A 21,857-nucleotide genomic window follows, 5' to 3' on the forward strand; every position below is an offset into this window, starting at 1 on the left:
TTTGCCTCCAATACTCACAGTGGTTTGTGTTACAGTTATATTTGATTTAATCTGCCGATAATTTAAACTTGATAAACTAATTTGATTAAATACATAAAGTTTAATCAATTAAATAACAAAATCAAAGTTAGATGGGGATGGCAGTGCAGGTGGCGTGCCACAACTGCATGTGGGAGTTTTGGGAGAACACTGCGATCCTGGACAACAACATCTGCAGTATGTGTCTGCATCTCAAGGAAGTTCAGCTCAGAGTTGTTGAGCAGGGAGAAGAGGAGTTACCTGGATGCTTTGATTCAGGAGGCAATCACACTTCTTAGGAAGTGGTATAGGTCTGGTTGGTGGTCATAGACAGGAGGCTGTGACACTGAGCCAGGCAGGCAAAGGGACTCCAACGTGCAGTGCCGGAGGGCCTCAGCGCTTGACTTTGACCAACAGGTACGAGATTCTTGCTGTTGTGTTGATAAGGGCAAAATCTGCAAGGTGGATGGCACTGTTGTACCAGAAACCATTCAAATGGGAGTGTGGAAAGGCATGTGGTAGCAGCAGGGGAAAGCATAGTTAGGAGAATAGATACTGTTATCTGAAGCTTCAAACAGGAGTTCCGAAAGTTGTGCTGCCTGCCCAGTATCAGGGTCAAGGAGATCTCCTTGTGGCTGCAGAAGAATCTAGTTGTCATGGTCAATGTAGGAACCAACAACATAGGTAAAATGAGGAATAAGGTTCTGCTGAGGGAGTTTGAGGAGTGAGAGTCCAAATTAATAAGCAGAACCTCAAAGACCATGTGAAAATTGGCACAGGGTCAAAAAGATCAGAGAGTTGAATGCTCGAGTCAAAGAGTGGTGTGGGAGACAGATTTTGATTCACAGGACACCAGTACTGAGGAAAGAAGGAGCTGTTCCATTGGGACCAGTGGGCTGGCCTAGGACAAGTGTCCTGGTAAATTGAATAACGTAGGGCTGTAGATGGGGCTTTAAACTAAAAAGGAGGGTAAGGGCTCAGGTGAGTTTTCTCCGGGTGCTCCGGTTTCCTCCCACAAGCCAAAAGACTTGCAGGTTGGTAGGTAAATTGGCCATTATAAATTGCCCCTAGTATAGGTAGGTGGTAGGGAAATATAGGGACAGGTGGGGATGTGGTAGGAATATGGGATTAGTGTTTCTTTCTTTTGGGCCTCCTTATCTCGAGAGACAATGGATACGCGCCTGGAGGTGGTCAGTGGTTTGTGAAGCAGCGCCTGGAGTGGCTATAAAGGCCAATTCTGGAGTGACAGGCTCTTCCACAGGTGCTGCAGAGAAATTTGTTTGTTGGGGCACAGTTGGCTCTCCCCTTGCGCCTCTGTCTTTTTTCCTGCCAACTACTAAGTCTCTTCGACTCGCCACAATTTAGCCCTGTCTTTATGGCTGCCCGCCAGCTCTGGCGAATGCTGGCAACTGACTCCCACGACTTGTGATCAATGTCACACGATTTCATGTCGCGTTTGCAGACGTCTTTATAACGGAGACATGGACGGCCGGTGGGTCTGATACCAGTGGCGAGCTCGCTGTACAATGTGTCTTTGGGGATCCTGCCATCTTCCATGCGGCTCACATGGCCAAGCCATCTCAAGCGCCGCTGACTCAGTAGTGTGTATAAGCTGGGGGTGTTGGCCGCTTCAAGGACTTCTGTGTTGGAGATGTAGTCCTGCCACCTGATGCCAAGTATTCTCCGAAGGCAGCGAAGATGGAATGAATTGAGACGTCGCTCTTGGCTGGCATACGTTGTCCAGGCCTCGCTGCCGTAGAGCAAGGTACTGAGGACACAGGCCTGATACACTCGGACTTTTGTGTTCCGTGTCAGTGCGCCATTTTCCCACACTCTCTTGGCCAGTCTGGACATAGCAGTGGAAGCCTTACCCATGCGCTTGTTGATTTCTGCATCTAGAGACAGGTTACTGGTGATAGTTGAGCCTAGGTAGGTGAACTCTTGAACCACTTCCAGAGCGTGGTCGCCAATATTGATGGATGGAGCATTTCTGACATCCTGCCCCATGATGTTCGTTTTCTTGAGGCTGATGGTTAGGCCAAATTCATTGCAGGCAGACGCAAACCTGTCGATGAGACTCTGCAGGCATTCTTCAGTGTGAGATGTTAAAGCAGCATCGTCAGCAAAGAGGAGTTCTCTGATGAGGACTTTCCGTACTTTGGACTTCGCTCTTAGACGGGCAAGGTTGAACAACCTGCCCCCTGATCTTGTGTGGAGGAAAATTCCTTCTTCAGAGGATTTGAACGCATGTGAAAGCAGCAGGGAGAAGAAAATCCCAAAAAGTGTGGGTGCGAGAACACAGCCCTGTTTCACACCACTCAGGATAGGAAAGGGCTCTGATGAGGAGCCACCATGTTGAATTGTGCCTTTCATATTGTCATGGAATGAGGTGATGATACTTAGTAGCTTTGGTGGACATCCGATCTTTTCTAGTAGTCTGAAGAGACCACGTCTGCTGACGAGGTCAAAGGCTTTGGTGAGATCAATGAAAGCAATGTAGAGGGGCATCTGTTGTTCACGGCATTTCTCCTGTATCTGACGAAGGGAGAACAGCATGTCAATAGTCGATCTCTCTGCACGAAAGCCACACTGTGCCTCAGGGTAGACGCGCTCGGCCAGCTTCTGGAGCCTGTTCAGAGCGACTCGAGCAAAGACTTTCCCCACTATGCTGAGCAGGGAGATTCCACGGTAGTTGTTGCAGTCACCGCGGTCACCTTTGTTTTTATAGAGGGTGATGATGTTGGCATCGCGCATGTCCTGGGGTACTGCTCCCTCGTCCCAGCACAGGCATAGCAGTTCATGTAGTGCTGAGAGTATAGCAGGCTTGGCACTCTTGATTATTTCAGGGGTAATGCTGTCCTTCCCAGGGGCTTTTCCGCTGGCTAGGGAATCAATGGCATCACTGAGTTCCGATTTGGTTGGCTGTATGTCCAGCTCATCCTTCTTTAGTGTAGGATTAGTGTAGGATTAGTATATATGGGTGGTTGATGGTCGACACAGACTCAGTGGGCCGAAGGGCCTGTTTCAGTGCTGTATCTCGAAAACTAAAACATATATAAATTTAAAGAGAAAAGTCAAGGCCAAAGAGCAGGGTAGGTATGAGAGTAAAGACAAACAGAGTGTGACAGGAAGGAACAAAGTTTAATGGTAATAGTGTATCAGTGAGTAAGGTCAAATCAGGAAAAAAATGGGAATAAGTTGAATTTAAAGGCACAGATAGAAATAAATAGGTTTTACCTAATGGCGATTACAGAGACGTAGTTGCATGATGACCAAAGTTGGGAACTAAATAATGCAGGATGTTTGATGTTTCTAAAAGATAGACAAAATGGAAAAGTTGGTGGGGGGATGGGTAGCCCTAATAGTAAAAGATGATATAAGGACAATAGAGAGAAAGGATTTTGGCTCCAAACAGCAGAAAGTAGAATTAGTATGGATGAAGATAAGAAATGGTGGAATCATAAATGCTGCTAGAAAGTAGTTTACAGGCCCCCTAACAGCAGCTATACTGCTGGACAGAGTATTAATCAAGAAATTACAGAAGCTTCTAACAAAGGCAATGCAATAAAAGTGGTGAACTTTAATCTTCATATGGATTGGACAAATCAAATTGGCAAAAGTAGTTTGGGGTGGGGGGGTGGGTGCGAGTTCATAGAATACTTTCAAGCCAGTTTCCTACAACAATGCCATAAAACCAACCAGGGAGGAAACTATTTGAGATCTTGTCTTGTGTAATGAGACAGGGTTAATTAATAATCTCATAGGAAGTGATTCTCTGGGAAAGAGTGATCATAATATAAGTTCACATTGAGTTTGAGTGTAACATACACAAGTCCGAAACTAGACAATTAAACTTAAATAATGCCAATTACATACCAGAAATAGTGAGGAACCAAGGATCTAATGACAGTGTGGAACTTAAAGTAATTAATGTGAGTAAAAAAAAACTGGAGAAATTAATGGAACCAGAAACCAACAAATCCCTTGGACTTGATCGCCTGTATCCTAGGGTTAGAAAAGACATGGCTGCAGAGATAGTGGATTCATTGGTTGCGATCTTCCAAAATTTCCTGGATTCTGGAACGCCCAAGTGGATTGGAAGGTAGCAATTGTAACACCGCTATTCAAGAAAGGAGGGAGAGAAAACAGGGAACTATAGGCAGTTAGCCTGACATCAGTCATCAGGAAAATGCTGGAAGCCATTATTGAGGACATTTAGAAAATCATAATATGATTAGGCAGAGTAAATATGGTTTCATGAAAGGGAAATTGTGTTAGACAAATCTATTAGGGTTCTTTCAGGATGTAACTAGCAGGGTTGATAAAGGGGGAATCAGTAGATGTAGCATATTTGGATTTTCAAAAGGCATTCAATAAAGTATCACGCAAGAGATTATTAAACAAAATTAGGGCAAATGGAATTGAGTGTAGAAATGTCAGCATGGATTGATGATTGGTTAACAGGCAGAAAACAGGGAATAGGAATAAGTGAGTCATTTTCAGGTTGGCAGACAATAACTAGTAGGGTACCGCAAGGATCAGTGCCTAGGCCTCAGTTATTTACAATTTGTATGAATGACGTAAGATGAGGGACCAAGTGTAACGTATCCAAGTTTGCTGACGATACAAAGTAAGGAAAGAAAGGATGTCAAGTCAAAGGATACATTAGGAGGCATGACTAAAAGTTTAGTCAAAGAGATGGATTTGAAGCGGATTGTTAAAGGAAGTGAAGGGAAGGAATTTGAGAGCTGGGGTCTAGTCAACTTAAGGCATGGCACCCAATGGTGGGTGACAGGAAGAAGAGATGCACAAGAGGCTAGAGAAATGGAGGGTTTGGAGGCTACAAAGATGGGGAGGTACAATTCCATGAAGGGCTTAAACAGAAGTATGCAAATTTAAAATTTAAGCCAGTGAGGGGTCGGGAGTCAGTATAAGTCAGCGAGGACAGGGATAGTGCATGAATAAGACTTGGTGCAGCAAAGGTTTTGGATTGAACTTAATGGAGGGTGGAAGATGGAAGTTGGCTAGGAGAGCACAGGAATAGTTAAGTCTGGAGCTGACAAACGCAGGAATTCAAAAAGCAGTCACAGTTATTTTGTTTATGAAAATTACAATACACAGTGGTCAATTTTTTTTTGTGTGTGTTTTGACTTATTTTCGCTGCATCAACTGTGACTATTTCCTGGGCAAGAAGGTGGGCAAAATTTAGCAACCATATCGGGCCTTTGATGCTGCAAAAATGGACTGGGGCATCACAATTTAGCAGGGAGTGTGGTCAAACGTGAACAGAAGTAAGAGTGGAACAGATAGGTGAGAAAGAGGTTTATTTAAGGTGAGAAGAGGTGTGATACGACATGGAACTTCAGGAAAGGGAAATCAGGAGAAAGGGAGAAAGCGAGACGGAGAAAGAGATAGGGATAGAGAGACCTAAATACCTTAGAGCATTGGTTTGTGTCTTGGGGAAGAGGGAGAGAAATCAACCAGAATTCCCAATCCTAATGACAATCCACTGACTGCTGGAATGTTCACGCATAGAGGGCAAGCAGTAATCTGACTTGTCTGTAATGCTCCTTGTGGTCAAAAACGCTGCTGCTCACACAGCAAGGATGGCACTTGGATGATGTACTGAACGGCGGTTGACACACCATTAAACTGTATTCACAGCAATGTCTTCAGGAGAGATGGTGGAGAAATTCAGAAAGGACAATCTGAAGAATGATCATTTAACTTTGAGTTTGACCCTCTTCTCTAAAATAACAACTTGTATTTATACAGCACCTCTAATGTTACAAAATATCCCAAGATGTTTAACAAGAACGGTTTCAATAAAAATATTCGATATTTCCTTCTCTGGTTTGGTATCAATCAGTTGACCAATAGCTTGGCTAAAGAGGTAGGTTTTAAAGAGCATCTTACAGGAGAAGACAGAGGTAGAAAGGCAGAGAGGTTTAGGGAGGAAATTCCAGATTAGGGCCAAGACAGCTGAAAGCACAATCGTCAATAGTGTTGAGATTAAAATTGGGCATTTGCAAGTTGACAGAATTGCAAGAGCACAGAGATCACAAAGGCTTGTAGAGCTGAAAGAGGTTAGTGTTAGGGAGAGGTGAGGCCACAGAGGGATTTAGAAACAAGGATATGAATTTTAAACCTGAGGTGATGTCAGACCGAGAGCTAGTGTAGGTCAGCAATCACAGGTGTGATGGCTGAAGATAATTTGGTGTGAGTTAAGATTCGGGCAGCAGAGTTTTGGATCAGCACATGTTTGTGTAGGTGGGGAAGTTGGGAGGCTGGCCAGCAGAGCGAATCTGTGGTTGGAAGCTCATCTCGGGGTTAAGCAGAACAAGGTGTTACTAACACTTGGAATAATCACTGGAAAACACATAGGCTGCAACATGTACACTTTCAAACTTCAAAATGGTCACTCAGCAAGGAGCATATTACGAGCTGAATCTCTTCAGCCTTGTTGGCCTCAAGCATTAAACTCGCTTTTACACAATACTTCACAGCAATAACAAAACACTAGAGCTACTTAGCTGACACTAACGAAAACAAGACTTGTGAGAATGAGATAGGTCAATAAGTTGTAGAACAGTGAATAAATCATTGTAAATTATCTTTTACTCAAGGCTACTAGAATAGCTGGAAAACAATTCGTACCCAAAATAAAACATACTTTTCTTCAAAAAAACTCCCAATTAATAATAGGTGTACGTGTGAATACAGTAGGTTGTAATTGGATAAGCAGTAAGGCCCTTTTTCAAATCTCTATTTTCAATTACAGTTCATGACACAATCACAAGTTCATTCATTATGATGTACTTTTTTCAGGAAAGAGAATAAGAACATAAGAAATAGGAGCAGGAGTAGGTCATTTAGCCCTTCGAGCCCACTCCACCATTCATTGAGATCATGGCTGATCTTTTACTTCAACACCATTTTCCTGCACTATCCCCGTATCCCATGATGTTTTTAACATGTAGAAACCTATCGATTTCAGTCTTGAACATACTCAATGACTGAGCCTCCATAGCATTCTGGGGGAAAGAATTCCAAAGATTCACCACCCTGTGAGTGAAGAAATTCCTCCACAACTCAGTCCTAAATGGCCTGCCCCTTATTGAGACTGTGTCCCCTGGTTCTAGACTTCCCAGCCAGGTGAAACATCCTTCCTTCATCTACCCTGTCAAGCCGTGTAAGAATTTTCTATGTTTGAATGAGATCACGTCTCATTCTGCTAAACTCCAGAGAATAAAGGCCCAGTCTATTTCATTTTTCCTCATAGGATAATCCCTCCATCCCAGGAATTAGTTTGGTGAACCTTCATTGCACTCCCTCTATGGCAAGTATAGCTTTCCTTCAGTAAGGAGGACAAAATGACACACAATACTCCAGCTGCAGCCTTACCAAGGCTCTACATAATTGCAGTAAGACATCTTTACTCCTACACTCAAATCCTTTTGCAATAGGCTGCATTTGCTGACAAATTAACCAGTGGGTGGTGTAGTACTTGCACATGCGCAAAGGCAGCCTCACTATATGCGATGTTTTTGGAAATTGCTAGTAAAGATGGAGCTGCTCAATTTATCACAAAAACAAATGAAACCCAAATCCCTAGTGGCTGCAAATGCTGCTTCCATCCAATCCCCAACAGTACCCTGCTCCCTCCTGCCATCGCACTTCTCCTAGTCATTGCACCCCATGTCCCTCTGCTCGCTGCTCACTCCCCGACTTTCCACTTCTCTCCCACTCGCCTCGCCGCTTCCTCCCCTCTGCTCTACTCCCCGTACCCATTGCGTCCAGCTTCTGTTCCCCACTCCAGCTCCCTCCCGCTTCTGCTCCCTCCCAATCTCCCTCCCCTCCCCTGCCTATCTTGTCACTCTCTCTCTCTCCATCACTTCCCCCGTGCGAGGAAGAGAAGCAGGGATTGCGGGAGGGAGTAGGGAGCAGAGGGGGAACGAAGTGGCAAGGCAGGGAGCGAGTAACTGACAGGTAGGGGGAGGGTGAAGCAGAGAGCAAGTGGCCGAGGGGGGAGAAATGGCGAAGCTGGAAGTGAGTGGCCCAAAGGTAGGTGGGGGGGTGAAGCGGGGAGTGAGTGGCCGAGGGAGGAGAAGTGGTACGGCGGGGAGCGAGCGGCGAGCAGACACTGAAGTACGCGATGACGTTTGCGCACGCATACTGCATTAGTCCTGGCAAACCGGGTGCTGATGTAGGCTGCGCATGCGCAGCACCATACTGACAGCAAGGGCTCGTTGTGCGCATGTGCGAAGCTGGGAGCACTCTGATGACGTCATTGGCAAACAGGATTAAGGATAATCCCAAGGCTTTTTATAATATATAAAGAGCAAGAGGGTAACTAGGGAAAGGGTTGGCCCGCTCAAGGACAGAGAAGGGAATCTGTGTGGAGCCAGAGGAAATGGGCGCGGTACTAAATGAGTACTTTGCATCAGTATCCACCAAAGAGAAGGACTTGGTGAATGATGAGCCTAGGGAAGGGAGTGCAGATAGTCTCAGTCATCTCATTATCAAGAAGGAGGTGGTGTTGGGTGTCTTGCAAAGCATTAAGGTAGATAAGTTCCCAAGGCCTGATGGGATCTACCCCAGAATACCAAGGGAGGCAAGGGAAGAAATTGCTGGGAACTTGACAGAAAACTTTGCATCCCCACTGGCTACAGGTGAGGTCCCAGAGGACTGGAGAATAGCCAATGTTGTTCCTTTGTTTAAGAAGGGTAGCAAGGATAATCCAGGAAAGTATAGGCAGGTGAGCCTTACATCAGTGGTAGGGAAATTATTAGAGAGGATTCTTCGGGACAGGATTTACTCCCATTTGGAAACAAATGAACTTATTAGCGAGAGGCAGCATGGTTTTGTGAAGGGGAGGTCGTGTCTCACTAAGTTGATTGAGTTTTTTGAGGAAGTGACAAAGATGATTGATGAAGGAAGGGCAGTGGATGTTATCTATATGGACTTCAGTAAAGCCTTTGACAAGGTCCCTCATGGCAGACCGGTACAAAAGGTGAAGACACACGGGATCAGAGGTGAGCTGGCAAGATGGATACAGAACTGGCTCAGTCATAGAAGAGAGGGTAGCAGTGGAAGGGATGTGACTAGTGATGTTCCGCAGGGATCAGTGCTGGGACCTTTGCTCTTTGTAGTATATATAAATGATTTGGAGGAAAATGTAGCTGGACTGATTAGTAAGTTTGCGGACGACACAAAGTTGGTGGAGTTGCGGATAGTGATGAGGATTGTCAGAAGATACAGCAGGATATAGATCGGTTGGAGACTTGGGCGGAGAAAAGGCAGATGGAGTTTAATCCGGACAAACGTGAGGTAATGCATTTTGCAAGATCTAATGCAGGTGGGAAGTATACAGCAGAACCCTTAGGAGTATTGAGGCAGAGAGATCTGGGCGTACAGGTCCACAGGTCACTGAAAGTGGCAATGCAGGTGGATAAGGTAGTCAAGAAGGCATACGGCATGCTTGCCTTCATCGGTCGGGGCATAGAGTATAAAAATTGGCAAGTTATGCTGCAGCTGTACAGAACTTTAGTTAGGCCACACTTAGAATATTGCGTGCATTTCTGGTCGCCACACTACCAGAAGGACATGGAGGCTTTGGAGAGGGTACAGAAGAGGTTTACCAGGATGTTGCCTGGTCTGGAGGGCATTAGCTATGAGGAGAGGTTGAATAAACTCTGATTGTTTTCACTGGAACGACGGAGGTGGAGGGGAGACATGATAGAGGTTTATAAAGTTATGAGCAGCATGGACAGAGTGGATAGTCAGAGGCTTTTTCCCAGGGTGGAAGAGTCAGTTACTAGGGGACATAGGTTTAAGGTGCGAGGGGCAAAGTTTAGAGGGGATGTGCGAGGCAAGTTCTTTACACAAAGGGTGGTGAGTGCTTGGAACTTGCTGCCGGGGGAGGTGGTGGAAGCAGGTACGATAATGACGTATAAGAGGCATCTCGACAAATACATGAATAGGAAGGGAATAGAGGGATACGGTCCCCGGAAGTGCAGAAGGTTTTAGTTTAAGCAGACATCAAGATCGGCGCAGGCTTGGAGGGCCGAATGGCCTGTTCCTGTGCTGTACTGTTCTTTGTTGTCGGCGCTGGGTTGCATTATCAGGAGTCGCTTGGTGTCTTTATTCCCCACTATAAATTCTCCTGACTCAGCTTGTAATGGATCTAGATTTGTTTTTGCAAATCTGTTCCTTTTTGCGTACCGATACAAGCTTTTGCAGTCTGTTCATGTTTCTTGCTAGTTTAGTCTCATATTCTATTTTCCCTTTCTTAATCTTTTTCTTGGTTCTCCTTTGCAAAATTCTAAAATGCTCCCAATCTTCAGGCTAACCATTTTTTTTGGGCAACTTTATACGCCTCTTCCTCTAATCTAGTACAATCCTTAATTTCTTTCGTTAGCCACAGTTGGAATACTTTGCTTGCTGGGTTTTCATGTATTAAAGGAATCAATTTTTGTTGCAAACTATGTATTAGTTCTCTAAGTGTTTGCCATTGCCTGTCTACTGTCATACTTTTTAGGGTAGTTTCCTAATGCACCATAGCCAATTTTCCCCTCATACCTTCATAGTTTCCTTGGCTGAGATTTAAGACCCTAGTTTCAGACTGAACTACATCACTTTCAAACTTAATGTAAAATCCTATCATATTATGGTCACTCTTGCCTAAAGGCTTCTTAACAACCATTATTAATTAGTCCTTTTTCATTGCACAATCTTCTTCTTCTTTGGCCTCCTTGTCTCGGGAGACAATGGGTAAGCGCCTGGAGGTGGTCAGTGGTTTGTGGAGCAGCGCCTGGAGTGGCTATAAAGGCCAATACTAGAGTGACAGACTCTTCCACAGGTGCTGCAGAAAAAATTGGTTGTCGGGGCTGTTACACAGTTGGCTGTCCCCTTGCGTTTCTGTCTTTTTTCCTGCCAACTAAGTCTCTTCGACTCGCCACACTTTAGCCCCGCCTTTATGGCTGCCCGCCAGCTCTGGCGATCGCTGGCAACTGACTCCCACGACTTGTGATCAATGTTACAGGACTTCATGTCGCGTTTGCAGACGTCTTTAAAGCGGAGACATGGACGGCCGGTAGGTAGGTCTGATACCAGTGGCGAACTCGTACAATGTGTCCTTGGGGATCCTGCCATCTTCCATGTGGCTCACATTGCACAATACTTGATCTAAAATAGCCCATTCCCTAGTTGGTCCCTCAATATACTGCTCTAGAAAATTATCCAATGAACATTCCAAACATTCATCCTCCACAACATTAGTGCTAATTTGGTTTACACAGTCTATATGTACATTGAAATCTCCTATGATTACTGTATTACCCTTATTACACGCACCTCTAATTTTCTGGTTTATACTGTGAATTATATTACTACTGCTATTTGGTGGCCTATAAACAACCCCACCAATGTTTTCTGCTTCTTGTTTATAGGCCACCAAATAGCAGTGGTAATGTAAATCACAGTATAAACCAGGAAATTAGAGGTGCGTGTAATAAGGGTAATACAGTAATCATAGGAGATTTCAATGTACATATAGACTGTGTAAACCAAATTAGCACTAATGTTGTGGAGGATAAATTTTTGGAAACCAAAGCTGGGATCTGAATGTCCAAGGGTATGAGACGTTCAGGGAGGACAGGAAGCAGGGAAAAGATGGTGGGGTGGCTCTGTTAATTAAAGAGGGCATTAGTACTGTCGTGAGATTTGACCTTCGTTCTATAGATAAAGACGCCGAATCAGTTTGGGTGGAACTAAGAAACAACCCCACCAATGTTTTCTGCTTCTTGTTGTTTCTTAGTTCCACTCAAACTGATTCGGCATCTTTATCTTTGGAACGAAGGTCAAATCTCACGACAGTACTAATGCCCTCTTTAATTAACAGAGCCACCCCACCATCTTTTCCCTGCTTCCTGTCCTTCCTGAACGTCCCATACCCTTGGACATTCAGATCCCAGCTTTGATTTCCGTGCAGCCATATCTCTGCAATGGCTATCAAGTCATATATATGAATTTCTATTTGAGCCAACAATTCATCTGTTCTACTGCAAATGCTGTGAGCATTCCGATAGAGTCCTTAATTCATTTTTTTTTTACTGTTTTTGTAAATTCTGGCCCTATCTGCTGGCACACTCTTAAGTTTGCAATCACTATCCCTTCTTACCATACTCTGATTATTATCTTTATTGCGACCCTGATTTATTGCCTTGTCATTTCCCTTCAATTTACTGAATCTTCCCCGACATGATCCCTTCCCCCACCAACACCCCCACCCCCATCTATTTTAAAGCACTCTCTACTTCCTTAGTTATATGACTCCCTAGAACACTGGTCCCAGCACGGTTCAGCTAAAGTCCATTCCAACGGTAGAGCCCCCAGTTTCCCCAGCGCTAGTACCCCACGAACCGGAACCCACTTCTCCCACATCAGTCTTTGAGCCATGCAGTCATCTCTCTAATCTTATTTACCCTATGCCAATTTACACGTGGCTCAGGTAATAATCCAGAGATTATTACCTTTGAGGTTCTGCTTTTTAGATTTAGTGCCTAGCTCCTCAGACTCCCAATGCAGAACCTTTTTCCTGGTCATTTCTATGACATTGGCACCTATATGGACCACAACAAATGGTTCCTCCCCCTCCCACTGTAAATTCCTTTACAGCCCTGAGCAGATATCCCAAACCCTGGCACCAGGCAGGCAACACAGCCTTCTGGATTCTCATTCTTGGATGCGAAAAACAGGGTCTATCCCCCTGACTACACTGTCCCCTACGACCACTACATTTCTTTTAACTGTTACAACCAAGGCAGGAGGAGTGCACCGTTAATTCAGTCCCACTTCTCCACAGATCACAACAGATATTTAAATTTTACCACTTACCGAAACAATCAGATACTCTACTTTGCCCCAGAATAAAGCACAACAACCAGGTTTCTTAAATAAAAAAAACAAAATTATCTGTTTATTATAAACCAAGTCTTAACCAATAATGCATGAGTTGAAATATTAAAGCCCCTTATTTTATCCTAGCCGTCACGCACACATACATACAAAACCGGTTAACGGGGGAAAAAAAGGTATTTTTGTTTACAGCTGTTAGAAAAAAATAGAAGGAATAAAAAAAAACACTTAGGCTTAAAGGAAGATATGAAAGGAAGCCCTTTGTTTTGGCGAGGTGTCCCAAAGGCGAATAGGCGGCTGCCACCAGGAATCTTCCGAGAACAGTTCTTTCCAGGCGATGTTGATGGATAGTCTGGGTAGGCTTTCAAGAGACGCAGCTGCAGAAGGCTTCACATATGTATTACATCAAGTGTGCAGCAACAATGGTTTCAATTCTTATACATTTGATGCAAAGTTCTTTCCAAGATGCAAGGTTGTTCGTTCAAATACAGGAGACAACAGTAAACGCACTTGATATAGCATTTGCTTTTCAAGAGAAAGATAGGCTGGCTGGATCTTCTGTTCTCCTAGCAGGTGAATAAGCAAACTCCAGCGTTCTGTTTTTTAGCCAAACCAACAGTTCAGAATTAAACTAAAAACTCAAAAATGGAAACCCTCGTAATAACTCCGTCCTTGGAGAAATGAAACACCATTTCTGAATGCGTTTCATTACAATGTAGAAAACACAGAAGTTGAAAACATTTGCAAACACATTCTCACACTCATTCCCCCATTCATTCTTTACCTGTAGCTCATACAATTTTGCTTTGTACCATCTTTACTCATGTAACTCAGACAAAGTTAGATTCGCGAGAAAGCATCTGCAATAACATTATTTTTGCCCGAAAGATGGACAATCTTTATGTGATAGGGCTGCAACAGTAAGCTCCATTGGAATATTCTGGCATTCTGGGTTTTAAATTTTCCATGAAGGTTAGTGGGTTATGATCTGTGTTCCTCTGTAGTCGTGGCGGACACAGACTTCAAAATGTTTAAGAGCTAATAACAGACCTAAGTTTTCTTTTTCCATGGTGGAATATAATTTCTGGTGTCGATTTAGTTTTTTTTGAAAAGTGTTCCACTTGTCTTTCGACGCCCGATTCATCATCTTCCAACAGGACTGCACTGACCACCCCCCACCCCCGGGGTCACTAGCATCATTCACTACCTTGAAAGGCTAAGTGAAACTTGGACTGGTTCATTACTCAAAATGGCCTTCAGCTTTTCCAAAGATGCCCGGCACTCCCCTGACCACAATACCTTGGTTTTCTTTTTCTGTAGCAAATCTGTTAGTAGAGCAGCTACAGTGCTGAAATATGGTACAAACTTCCTGTACAAACCACACATCCCCAAAAACCTCATGATGTTTCGCTTAGTCTTAGGTGTAGGGAACTCCACCAATGACTGTACTTTCACCATTCTTGGCAACACTTGTCCTTGCCACATGTGCACGAGGGAGGTCATTTTCGCTTTTAGCCAGGTTTACCACTAAATCAGCTGCTTGTAATTTTTTTTTAAACAGAGCTTCTAGTTGTTTCAAGTGGTCCTTCCGAGTGATACTGTATACCAGCACATCATCAAGATAAACTACACAGTTAAGAACGCTGGCTACCACATGATGCATTCGTCTCTGAAAGGTTGCCGGGGCATTTTTTTTCAGCCCCAATGACATTACTTGGCACTGGCAAAGACTGTCTGGTGTGAAAGAAGCTGATATTTCTTCAGCTTGGTGTGTTCAAGGAAATTGCCATTATCCCTTTAAAAAAAATCCAGAAGAATGATTTCTTGTTGTTCTGCATCTAAATATGAAAGCATAGTGTCCAATCTTCCTAGCAATTCAGTATTAGCTAACCAGATAGTAGGAGGTACAATTTGAGAATTGTCTAGGCCTCCTTCTGCCTCATCCTCACAATCCCTTTCATTCTTCACTGTCCCTACTACCTGACATACCTGTGCTTGTTAACCTCCTTTCGGCGATAATATTGTTTTAAGATATTGATATGACACAGTCGCCTCTTTTTCCAGCGATCTGGGGTGTCAATCAATTAATTTACCTTACCAATTCTTTTGACCATTTTATACAGACCACAGAACCAGGCTTTTAATGGTTCACCCTGTGAAGGTAGTAATAATAACACTTCATCCCCTGGTTGAAATGTTCGGGTCTTTGTGTGCTTGGTTGACCATTTTTTCATCGTTGCCTGGGATGCTTTAATGTGTTCCTGAGCCACATTGCAAGCTCTCATGAGCCGTTCCCGGAACACAGATACATAATCTAGTACAGAAGATTCATCCCTCTGTATTAAAAACCTCTCTTTAATTAGTTTTAGAGGACCTCCGATCTCATGTCCATAAACTAATTCAAAAGAACTAAAACCTGTAGACTCATTAGGTGAATCTCTAGTGGCAAATAAAAGATCAAGCCCTTTTATCTCAATCATGGGGATATTCATGACAGTATGCCCTGATCATTGTTTTGAGGGCGTGATCTTTCGAAAGCTCCCTGTGTCTGTGGGTGGTTTGCTGAAGACTTTAACTCTTTTGTACCCAAATTACACTTAACTTCTTGAAATATTTTAGACACAAAATTGGAACCTTGATCCAACTGAATTTCAATTTATAATTCATATCTAGTAAAGAATTAGGTTAACTTCTCTACCACTACCTTAGCAGCAATTGTCCTCAAAGGAATGGCCTCTGGGAATCGAGTAGCCATATCCATGACAGTGAGTATATATGGTGGCCTGCTTTTGTTTTCACTAAGGGTCCTACACAGTCCACCAATGCCCTATTAAATGGTTCATCAATAACTGGTATGGGAATTAGAAGTGCCGGTTTTATGGCAGGTTGTGGTTTTCCCACAATCTAGCACATATGGCATGTTTCAAAAAATTGCACCATGTCCTCTGAAAGACCTGGCCAATAATAATGTTGACTTATACATGATTTGGTCTTCCAGATCCCCATATGTCCTGCTATATGAATTTCATGCGCTAACCTCAATAATTCCTGACAATACTTCGGCAGTACCACTATCTGCTGAACAGCTGACCACTCTTCAGCTGCAGGTCTGTGAGGTGGTCTCAACTTCCGCATCAGAACCCCATCTTTAACATAATAACCTTCTGGAACTCCTTTTGCCTCAGCTTCTGTTAGAGGTGATTGTGCCACTTTATTTAACTCTGGATCAGCTTGCTGAACTGTGATCAGAGAAGACTTATTAAACATTTCCTTTGGATTATCTAAATCCCAAAAGAAAGTTTCAGATATTCGGCTATTTGTTTGTGATGCCAACTTTACCTGCGACAATGGAACTTGTTTAGCTATTGCTCGGGTTACTACACACGAAGGAAAAATTCCTGTAATCTTTTCCTGTAACTGTTGAGTCTCTAACTTCCCTTGGTTTCTCGGTGACTACGGGTGAAGCTACTACTTTTGCTCCAGCCAAATCATTCCCCAGGATTAGATCAATTCCATCTACTGGCAAACTATGAACAACACATACAGTTACCATCCCAGTTATTAGATCACTCTCTAGGTGCACCTGATACAAAGGTACGGGTATATACACCCTGCCAATACCATTCACAAACTTTAGCAGTCAGTGTGCTCTCTGGTGGAAATGTTATGTGTTTCCCCAGAAAAAGAGTTTGGGTTGCTCCTAAATCCCTAAGTATCTCTTTCTAATCTCTTTGGCCTCCTTATCTCAAGAGACAATGGATACGCGCCTGGAGGTGGTCAGTGGTGTGTGGAGCAGCGCCTGGAGTGGCTATAAAGGCCAATTCTAGAGTGACAGGCTCTTCCGCAGGTGCTGCAGAAAAATTTGATTGTTGGGGTTGTTACACAGTTGGCTCTTCCCTTGTGCCTCTGTCTTTTTTCCTGCCAACTGCTAAGTCTCTTCGACTCGCCACACTTTAGCCCCGCCTTTATGGCTGTCCGCCAGCTCTGGCGAACGCTGGCAACTGACTCCCACGACTTGTGATCAATGTCACAGGATTTCATGTCGCGTTTGCAGACGTCTTTAAAGCGGAGATATGGACGGCCGGTGGGTCTGATACCAGTGGCGAGCTCGCTGTACAATGTGTCTTTGGGGATCCTGCCATCTTCCATGTGGCTCACATGGCCAAGCCATCTCAAGCGCCGCTGACTCAGTAGTGTGTATAAGCTGGGGATGTTGGAGATACAGTCCTGCTACCAGATGCCAAGTATTCTCCAGAGGCAGCGAAGATGGAATGAATTGAGACGTCGCTCTTGGCTGACATACGTTGTCCAGGCCTCGCTGCCATAGAGCAAGGTACTGAGGACACAGGCTTGATACACTCGGACTTTTGTGTTCCGTGTCAGTGCGCCATTTTCCCACACTCTCTTGGCCAGTCTGGACATAGCAGTGGAAGCCTTTCCCATGCGCTTGTTGATTTCTGCATCTAGAGACAGGTTACTGGTGATAGTTGAGCCTAGGTAGGTGAACTCTTGAACCACTTCCAGAGCGTGGTCGCCAATATTGATGGATGGAGCATTTCTGACGTCCTGCCCCATGATGTTCGTTTTCTTGAGGCTGATGGTTAGGCCAAATTCATTGCAGGCAGCCACAAACCTGTTGATGAGACTCTGCAGGCACTCTTCAGTGTGAGATGTTAAAGCAGCATCGTCAGCAAAGAGGAGTTAACTGATGAGGACTTTCCGTACTTTGGACTTCGCTCTTAGACGGGCAACGTTGAACAACCTGCCCCCTGATATTGCGTGGAGGAAAATTCCTTCTTCAGAGGACTTGAACGCATGTGAAAGCAGTAGGGAGAAGAAAATCCCAAAAAGTGTAGGTGCGAGAACACAGCCCTGTTTCACGCCACTCAGGATAGGAAAGGGGTCTGATGAGGAGCCACCATGTTGAATTGTACCTTTCATATTGTCACGGAATGAGGTGATGATACTTAGTAGCTTTGGTGGGCATCCAATCTTTTCTAGTAGTCTGAAGAGACCACGTCTGCTGACGAGGTCAAAGGCTTTGGTGAGATCAATGAAAGCAATGTAGAGGGGCATCTGTTGTTCGCGGCATTTCTCCTGTATCGGACGAAGGGAGAACAGCACGTCAACGGTCGATCTCTCTGCTCGAAAGCCACACTGTGCCTCAGGGTAGACGCGCTCGGCCAGCTTCTGGAGCCTGTTTAGAGCAACTCGAGCAAAGACTTTCCCCACTATGCTGAGCAGGGAGATTCCACGGTAGTTGTTGTAGTCACCGCGGTCACCTTTGTTTTGAAAGAGGGTGATGATATTGGCATCGCGCACGTCCTGAGGTACTGCTCCCTCGTCCCAGCACAGGCATAGCAGTTCATGTAGTGCTGAGAGTATAGCAGGCTTGGCACTCTTGATTATTTCAGGGGTAATGCTGTCCTTCCCAGGGGCTTTTCCGCTGGCTAGAGAATCAATGGCATCACTGAGTTCCGATTTGGTTGGCTGTATGTCCAGCTCATCCATGAGTGGTAGAGGCTGGGCTGCATTGAGGGCAGTCTCAGTGACAACATTCTCCCTGGAGTACAGTTCTAGGTAGTGCTCAACCCAGCGGTCCATTTGTTTGCATTGGTCAGTGATTATGTGCCCTGATTTAGATTTGAGGGGGGGCGATCTTCTTGATGGTTGACCCAAGAGCTCTCTTAATGCCATCGTACATTCCTCTGATGTTTCCGGTGTCTGAAGCCAGCTGAATATGACTGCATAGGTGTTGCCAGTAGTCGTTTGCGCAGCGCCTGGCTGTTCTTTGTGCAGTGCTTCTGGCTGCTTTAAGTGCTGCGGATGTTAAATCGCTGGGGGCTTTCTTGTAGTTCAACAGTGCAATGCGCTTAGCGGCTATGACAGGTTCCAGCTCTTCATTATGAGATTGAAACCAGTCTGCATTTCTCCTCGCACTTTTGCCGTAGGTGGTCAAAGCTGACTCATAGATGGCGTCTCTGATGTGGGCCCACTTGGTCTCAGCATCCCCTGTGGGAGTGTTTTGAAGGGCTGACACAAGTGAATTTAGAAATATCCTTAAGTATAACTATAGGTTTGTCTGCCTCACTTGAGGGATAAGGAGCTACTTTTCCTTTCGACTAGAATTCCCTATAACTTTCAGGTATTTTATTCTCAACCCCTACACTCACATTGGTTTTTCATTTTGGCTTTACAGCTGCCGTCCAATCTACTGTCTGACCAGCTGTACTCTCAGTCACTGCCCCTTTCACTGCATTGATACAGTGTATCCCAATAAGTCCCATGGGTTTACCTCGCAACTTCCAGCATTCTGCACTAAGAGTTCCCATCTTGTGAAAATGGTAACACTTAGGCTTGCGGATCTCACTTCCACCATCAGCACCTTCCCTGCTGGCTTGAGGAGGGGATTTTTTTTTTTTTTTTTAATTCATTCATCGGATGTGGGCATCACTGGTTATGCCAGCATTTATTGCCCATTCCCAATTGCCTTTGAGAAGGTGGTGGTGAGCTGCCTTCTTGAACCACTGCAGTTCACGTCGGGTAGGTATACCCACAGTGCGATTAGGAAGGGAGCTCCAGGATTTCGACCCAGCGACAGCGAAGGAACATTCCAAGTCAGGATGGTATGTAGCTTGGAGGGGAACTTGCAGGTGGTGGTGTTCCCATGCAACTGCTGCCCTTGTATTTCTAGATGGTAGAGATCGTGGGTTTGGAAGGTGCTGGCTAAGGAGCCTTGGTGCGTTGCTGCAGTGCATCTTGTAGATGGTACACACTGCTGCTACTGTGCTTCCATGGTGGAGGGAGTGAATGTTTGTGGATGGGGTGCCAATCAAGTGGGCTGCTTTGTCCTGGATGGTGTCGAGCTTCTTGAGTGTTGTTGGAGCTGCACTCATCCAGGTAAGTGGAGAGTATTCCATCACGCTCCTGACTTGTGCCTTGCAGATGGTGGACAGGCTTTGAGGAGTTAGGGGGTGAGTTACTCACCGCAGAATTCCTAGCCTCTGACCTGCTATTGTAGCCACGGTATTTATATGGCTACTCCAATTCAGTTTCTGGTCAATTGTAACCCTCAGGATGTTGATAGTGGGTGATTCAGCGATCCTAATACCATTGAATGTCAAGGAGAGATGTTGGGTTCTCTCTTGTTTGAGATCATCATTGCCTAGCGCTGGTGTGGTGCGAATGTTACTTGCCACTTGTCAGCCCAAGCCTGAATAATTGCTTCAGTATCTTGAGGAGTAGCGAATGGTGCTGAACATTGTTCAATCATCAGTGAACGCCCCTCCTTCTGACCTTATGACCGAAAGAGGGATCCTGGGACATTCCTAGTTGTCTCTTCTGGTCCCCAGCTACTTGCCTTTCTTTCACTCTCCCACCTTCTATCCTTCTCAGGTTTGTGGAAGTGACGGAAAAAGGGTTTGGGTATATGCAGAAGCTCAAAATCATCTGCAATTTCCGCTGCCTGTCTGGCCCTTGAAACCTTCTGGTTCTCTACATGAGTTCTCACTACTGGAGGGAGTGAATTATTAAATTCTTCCAGGAGAATTAGTTCCCTAAGGTTACATATGTGGCTTCCATCATTAGTGCCCATATCCAACGATCAAAATTAATTTGCTTTACCCTTTCAAATTCTATACAAGTCTGCCCAGACAATCTCTGGAGGTTCCGAAAATTATGCTGGGAAGCTTCAGGGGCCAACTCATACGCAGCAAGAAAAGCTTTTTTTTGCCATCTCAATCTGCAGAAGCCTCCTCAGAAAGCATGGCATAAACTTCATGGCTCTGCCCATAAACCTTTGCATAAGCAGTGTCCAACTTTCCTTTGGCCATTTCATTTGTTTGGCTATCTTTCAAAAGAAATGAAAAATGCCTTTACGCCCCCTTTGTCAAACTTAGAGAGAGCTTATATAAATTTAAACAGCTATTCGCTGCATCCCGGGCTGGACTCAGATTCTTCCTCACCAGAATCGCCACTGGCTTCAAAACTACTCTGTTGCCTTAGTTCCATCTTTTTTAGTTTGAATTCCTTTCCCTCTCCTTTACCTCAAACTCAGTTTTTTCATTGTCAATTCTTTATCAAACTCATTTGAATTTTTCTATTTCCTGTTCAGATTTTTAGTTCTTTTGCCTGTTGAAGCTCCAATTACTTCATCCGTAACTGAATCTTAGCTAATTCAACTGCATTACACTCTGATTTTCCTTCTTCTTCTCCCAATTTCAAAAGCTGGGCTATTACTTAAATTATCTCTGCTTTTTTAGCTCCTGATTTCAATTCTAACCCCAAGTGTACCAGTTTTGCAAGTCACTGAAAATAATAAAGGGGAAAAGTTTGAGACAATAGGTGGGTTTCTATGTTACTGTTCTTTGAGTTTGCTGTGAAGTCTTTGGTTGCAGGTCAGACTTGCAATTCGTTGGAGTTCAGTGCACGCTTCAACTTGTTTCGAGGTCGCGGTCTTTTCTCTACTGAGGTTTACATGGCTTTCATGGACTTGGGAGACAGAGAGAGACAGAGACACAGAGACAGAGAGAGAGAGAGAGACAGAGAGAGAGAGAGAGACAGAGAGAGAGAGAGAGACAGAGAGAGAGAGAGACAGAGAGAGAGAGAGACAGAGAGAGAGAGAGAGACAGAGAGCGAGAGAGACAGAGACAGAGGACAGAGAGCGAGAGAGAGAGAGACATAGAGAGAGACAGACAGAGAGCGAGACAGACAGAGAGCGAGACAGACAGAGAGCGAGACAGAGAGAGAGCGAGACAGAGAGAGAGCGAGACAGAGAGCGAGAGAGACAGAGAGCGAGAGAGAGAGACAGAGACAGAGACAGAGAGAGAGACAGAGAGAGAGACAGAGAGAGAGCGAGAGAGCGAGAGAGCGAGAGAGAGAAACAGAGAGACAGAGAGACAGAGAGAGAGAGAGAGACAGAA

At 44.6% G+C, this 21,857-nt stretch overlaps 1 protein-coding gene across 3 annotated transcripts in view; it reads right to left on the minus strand.

Annotated features, from left to right (window-relative positions):
* The window catches only part of scap (SREBF chaperone), a 306,453-nt gene that overhangs the window by 151,315 nt on the left and 133,281 nt on the right, over positions 1–21,857 (minus strand). The window lies entirely within an intron of this gene.

This window comes from Heterodontus francisci, chromosome 5 (genome assembly GCF_036365525.1).
Source record: "Heterodontus francisci isolate sHetFra1 chromosome 5, sHetFra1.hap1, whole genome shotgun sequence".
NCBI lineage: Eukaryota > Metazoa > Chordata > Chondrichthyes > Heterodontiformes > Heterodontidae > Heterodontus > Heterodontus francisci.